Below are 6,000 nucleotides of genomic sequence, written 5' to 3' on the forward strand. Positions count from 1 at the left end.
TCATATGGGGAGGGTGGAGTTGATTTTGCATGTATCATTAACTCCCCTGAGGTGGCAGGGACAAGTCTCTAGCTCTCTCCCTCCCTCCCTCTACCCCATCCTTCACCCCCTCCCCAACACGCGTGCGTTTGAGGATGGAGGGAAAGACCGCTGACATGGAAATGTTAGAAGGTCATGACCTAGGTCGTGGGGTCAGGGCATGAAGAGTGCTGGGTAAGTGTGGCATTGTAGCTAAATACACAAGCGTGTGGTTTCACTGCCTGTCACTGAGATGGTGTTACGTTCCTTCCTTCCCAGCTGTTTTTATTTCCTATTTTATTGATTTTTGTTTAATTTGAAAATACCTAGATACAGCGTTTTCTTTTAACATGTTTCATTGCTCTCCAGACAAGGTTTATGACGGTTGTTTTGTGCCGAGATGTTTCCGCATCCCCGTGTGTGTGTAATTTATTCCTTCTCGTGATATGTGATTGTATCGTTTGTGTGTGCATGTGTGCGTGGGCAATTAAGGTGCAGGCAGGTGGTGCGGCTGGAGCAACTGTCAACTTAGGAAGTTGTTAGTGGTTGTAGGCTCGGCTGAGCATCTGTTACACGGTATGACTCACTTGGCAAAAATCGCTCGCTTATTCTCACTCTGTCAAAGTTCCATTTGCCTACTCTCTCTCTCTCTCTCTCTCTCTCTCTCTCTCTCTCTCTCTCTCTCTCTCTCTCTCTCTCTCTCTCTAAGCTCTGAGACATTGTCTTGGTAAACGTAAAAGGAAAATTGCTAGAGTTTTTCCATCAAGACCGAAAACTTGACTCCAGTGGAGTAATTACGGAAAATAAGTAAAAATGAGAACATTTCCCATTTTTTTTTAAGGCAGACCACCTCGTTTTACTCTTATAATATAGGTAACGAGTCTTTCCATTGAAAAAATATTAAAATTTTCAATGGTTTTTAAGCGGAGTTGAGACAGTCCGTCTAGACTGTCCTGGAAAGAAAGGAAGAAAAGAAGAAAAAAATCTTTGGCTGGTTGGCCAGCTCATTCCTGCCAAACCGGGCTGGTCGTTGTTCCCCGAGAATGTGAACCTTTGATGAGTCTTGACGTGTTGGATTGCTTTACAGATATTTTTTGTTCTCCTGTTGTGTGTTTTGATTGAATAATTACGTAGGGTAGCGCGGACGTTTGTTGGTTATTAGATAAGAATGGATTTTTGGTAGTGTTGTCATTATTGTTAACTTTGCGTTCATAGACGAAAACCATAAAGTCCTTTAGAATGAATGCTTAGAGTGATTAGAATGTCTGACTATGGGGGAAACGTAACTAATATGAGAAAAGTCCCAGTAAAATACAGTGAAAGTAAATAACGAAATTAACAAATATATGCTTTATTCGTGTTTAATTTTGGATGTATTGGTCGCTTTCTTCATTTTTTTCTGTTCAGTGGTATCGTGCTTGATGGCTTTATCCATATGAATGAAAGATTGTGAATGGTAATGATAATGGCTTTTAATATGTTAAATATTTTTTTGGTCGTATAACTTTATTATCAAAACTGTTGAAATTCTGTTTTGCCAACAAATACTTGATCTTGTTAAAATCTTACCGCGTTATGTATTCTTTGTTATGTTCTTAGAAAACAAAATGATTGCTACACTGCAGTGTTCATGGAGAGCGGCCAGTTTATCGTGACACTTACCATAGGCTTTCAAGAGATGGTCATTTCTCTTTAATGTTTTTGTTCTGATCTCACAGGGCTTGACAGTGAGTGTCAAGTTTCCCCCTGGCACGTGTGGTCTTTTTTTGCAGATAAAGTTTTTTTATCCTTCCGGATGAACCAGATGCAAGTTCACTGGTCATTTCAACAACCTCAGTACAAGGCACCTTGCTTCCAAAGTCAGATGTAATATTATTGCCTTCAATAACTGTGACAAATATCTGGTTCCATTTAGGGAAGGGCCTGGACGAGGTAATGCTTCGACCCCTCTGAGGTGAAACCATTCTAGATGTGTTTCAGAGGTACATTCCTTCTCTGATCTTGGCCTTTACTTGGCTTGCTAAATTATGAATTCAATTTTTTAAAATGTCAAGCAAAATGTCAACTTGCAAGCAGGCGCCTTGCAAAATACCAAGCCCACATGTAAGAAAAGGGTGAAAAGTGCGAGTTGAAAGTAATGGAGGTGAATACTATTCCCTGGGCCTTCTCATTTTTTGACTGAATGAGATTTGAGATAAATGTATTGGTAAAATGTGCTGCACTCAGAGATTTAATTTGTAATGTCGTCACGAAGATGCCTACTTAATCAGGTACTGATGACGCAAAGGTTGGTTTTTCTGCCCTGCATATTCGTTGTATACTTTCCCGTCATTTTTAGAAAACGAATACTTCCAATCACCTGTCCTTGGCTGGTATTTATTTTTAGTTTCCCATCTTTTGCTATGAATATCAGTTCTGTAAAATGATGGCTATCAGTTATTATCGCTTGGATATCACTTTCTGTTGATGAAAAAAAAAAAAAAAAAAACTCCAGGCAGTGAATTGATAAGCTGTGAGGGATTTCCGGGCGGTAACCGATTTACATCGACTGGATAACTGGTGGGGTCAGCATTGCTTGTGCAGCCCTGCACTTTTTATGAGGGCCAGTGTCTGCTCAGGTCTTTTAGGGTCACGTAGATCAAAGGTCAGGATCCGACGTTCGTCTTTCCTATTGTAATGTTTCTCTCCCACACGTTTGGTGTGTTGTAAGTGAATCTAGGTTTAGCAGTCACTGTCTTGTATAAATTGGTCTTGTATAATTTTGTTTGCTCAAAAGTTTGTAGTGATTGTGCCTATGCACATTATGTTTTTTTATAAGGCTGCCAGACATAAGCCTGGGGTTGTTTAATTGGTATTTACCTACCTGCATTCACATAGGATAATCATTGCTCTAAGGAAATAGATATATTGCTAACTAAAATCTTGATAGTAGTTTAATATTTTTCATTAACTGTATGCTTTTTGCAAGTTCTATAGCTGTGATGTTGATTATGTTTTTCATCAAGGAATCATATATATATATATATATATATATATATATATATATATATATATATATATATATATATATATATATATATATATATATATATATATTTAAAGTGTAATGGACGCAATTTGTCGTGTGATTATGGTATATTATGTTTGTTAAAGAAGTAACCTGCAAAGACTGATTTGTATTATGTGTCTCATGTCTTCGAGGCCAATAAAACAAGTAAGCAACTGAATATGAGAATGTAAATAGCTTCTGTAGCCACGAGTTTGGAAAATGGAAATAACAGTATTTTATGTAGTATAGTATGAATTATACTTTCAGTCCAGCATAGTTGTATTAGAGAACAAAACAAGTAGTTGACATTGGTGTGTTGTAGAGATCGTTTATATTTTGGGATTGAACTCTTGCTTAAATTTTCGTGATTCGAGAGTGAATCAGTTTTACCGGCCTTTAACCCTTTACCCATGAGAACTGAAATTGCCTCAGTCAGTGGGCATATTCTGATTTTTACCTCAAAGATCATTTTATCAAGGAGAATACATTAATGTCAGTAGCCGAGGTAGAATAAGCTGATCTAAGGTAATTTTCTTCCATCCAAGGGTAAATTTGTATAGAAGGGAATAAGCGCTTTCTTTCAAGCAGAAGAGGTTATTACCAAGTATTCTCTCTGTCTCGTTGTAATTAATCGGGGAAACTCATTTTTAATCTACCCGTTGTTTTAAACTCGTCCTAGAGGACTTCCTCGCCACAAGGGCTGGTGTCTCACAGGCTGCTGAATAAGATGCAGCTGCGGTTTTTAAGGAACCTGTTACCTGGGAAGCGACACTCCAGCTAGCCACTGCTGTCTCCTGCAGTTGGCCGTCCTTGCATTATAAAGATTCGTCTTCCTGATTTTTATAGGCAGTTTTGTTATCGGAAGAGTTTTTGCAGCCAGAAAAGGATTATATATGCACTTTTTTTACGTATAGGGTTAAGTTGATACGCCCATAATATTGTATTTTAATTCAGCAGTAAGCTATTTTCGCAAGGGGTTTAGATCGAAAAGTATAAAATATCACTGGAGCGTTCATACCGTATTTGAACTAGTGAATCGTGTATATTTCTGTTGAACACGAAGATTGCATAGCACAAATCGCCACACATGCATAGGCTACCAAGTCTCATCAGCAACTTGTCAAACTTTTCTTCACGCAGTGTGCCATTCACATTTATTTTACACGCACTATCGCCTATCCGGGATATTAAGTCCCATTAATGATAACCCTTAATATCCATTTTCACTCCATGTATGTAGTCTTAGGTCTTCGCTTCGCCTCCGCTGTATCACATTCGAATTATGCTGTCTTCACCAACTTACCGACGTCCATTCTTTCCGCACAAACTATATATAAACACTCGATCCATCCTCATCCGCTAGCTTTTTTACTACTTCCAAGGCAGCCCAATAAGGGAAGCTACCATCTCCTGCCCCGTTTTGTTAAGAATTAATTTACCACAGAAAGTACTTAAATTTTCTTTACCAGAGAAAGTACTTAAATTTTCTTTACCAGAGAAAGTACGTAAATTTTCTTTCCGGCCAGCGAACGAAATTATGTAGTCTTTGAGGAGCGTAGTTCAATTGGCATACAGCAAAATGCGTTAGCCTGCCCACCCTCATAGGAAAATGAGATTTGGAAATTGGAGCATTGACCTAAAACTGATGAGTTCACTGCTTCTCTCTCTCTCTCTCTCTCTCTCTTTTCTACTTATCAAGTGTAAATTCAGTTGCTCTGTATATTTTTTTCACCGTAGTATGTGTCACTGTAGTATCAAGTGTAAATGCTCAGTCAACCGTCTGTATATTTTCACTGTCACCGTAGTATGTATATTGTAAATTTCTACCACTGTGTATCAGGCCGTTGGAGATGTTTTAAAAACTCAAGGCGAAGTCAGTGAGGATTTAAACCGTTTCATTCTTTCCCTTTGTTATATTGCATTTGTACGTGTGTTCTGGTGAAGTTAGTCATATAATGAATTCACAGTACCTTCGGAGTCGCAATCGCCCGAGGGATATTATAATTGATAAGGGCATCTGCCCCGTCCAGGTTTCAGCTGTCTCTCGATAGCTGAATGGTCAAGTTGATTGTCTATAACTGTATCCTAACCAGAGGCCCAGTTTAGAATCCTGGCCTGGTCAGATGCACTTATTTACTCATTCCTAGGGTTTAGTGAATTCGATATAGATATTTGTGGTTGCATATTTATGAGTAATGAGGCTCACGTGTATGGTGATGACAATTTCGTATATGTACATATATATGTATGTATGTATGTATGTATCTATCTATCTATCTATCTGTCTACCTATCTATCTATCTGTATATAAAATATACTGAGGGTAATGGATCTCACAAGTTTTTGCACTTTGTGGCATGTCATGGTGGTTAGAAGAAACGTGTTTTTGTTTCATGAGATTGATGGCGATATCGCTGAGATGAGATTATTGTCGCACAGCATCCTTTGACGGGTCATCCATCTGTGGACAAGTGCGTGCAAAGAATAATGGGCCAGATGAATGCTGTTTGTCGACGGTTTTGTTCTTTCTTGAGCATCATCGTTTACAGTCCGGTTTAAAGTTTGGTGGGTGGCTCGATGGATGAGGAAATTGCATGCACGAACAAGACATTAGATGAAAGAGCAGTGGGATTAATTTAAGAAGCAGTTGATGATTAGTGGGACGAATGAAGACAGTCACAAATAGTAAAATGAATTGCTAGTGGATAAAAAGAAATAAGTGAACTTAGGGCTTCGACGAACTCTAGGGCTTGTTTAAGGAAAATTTTGGAGAGGATGGAAACGTATGCGCACAGTTCTAAGATTATCCTTGGGAAAGTCTGCCGAAGAGGATATGGATGTCATCACCTTGATTGTCGTTTCCTTAAAGCCGAAGTGATTATGGGTGTCTCCTTTCGTTCGTTCTGGGGTATTAGGGTCGCATCTGGGTCGCA

The 6,000-nt window shown here is 38.8% G+C and overlaps 1 protein-coding gene across 50 annotated transcripts in view; it reads left to right on the top strand.

Annotated features, from left to right (window-relative positions):
• hts (adducin 1-like protein hts) overlaps positions 1–6,000 on the top strand; it is a 186,229-nt gene that overhangs the window by 83,968 nt on the left and 96,261 nt on the right. The gene's annotated exons all lie outside the window — the stretch shown is intronic.

Source organism: Macrobrachium rosenbergii, chromosome 41 (assembly GCF_040412425.1).
Source record: "Macrobrachium rosenbergii isolate ZJJX-2024 chromosome 41, ASM4041242v1, whole genome shotgun sequence".
NCBI lineage: Eukaryota > Metazoa > Arthropoda > Malacostraca > Decapoda > Palaemonidae > Macrobrachium > Macrobrachium rosenbergii.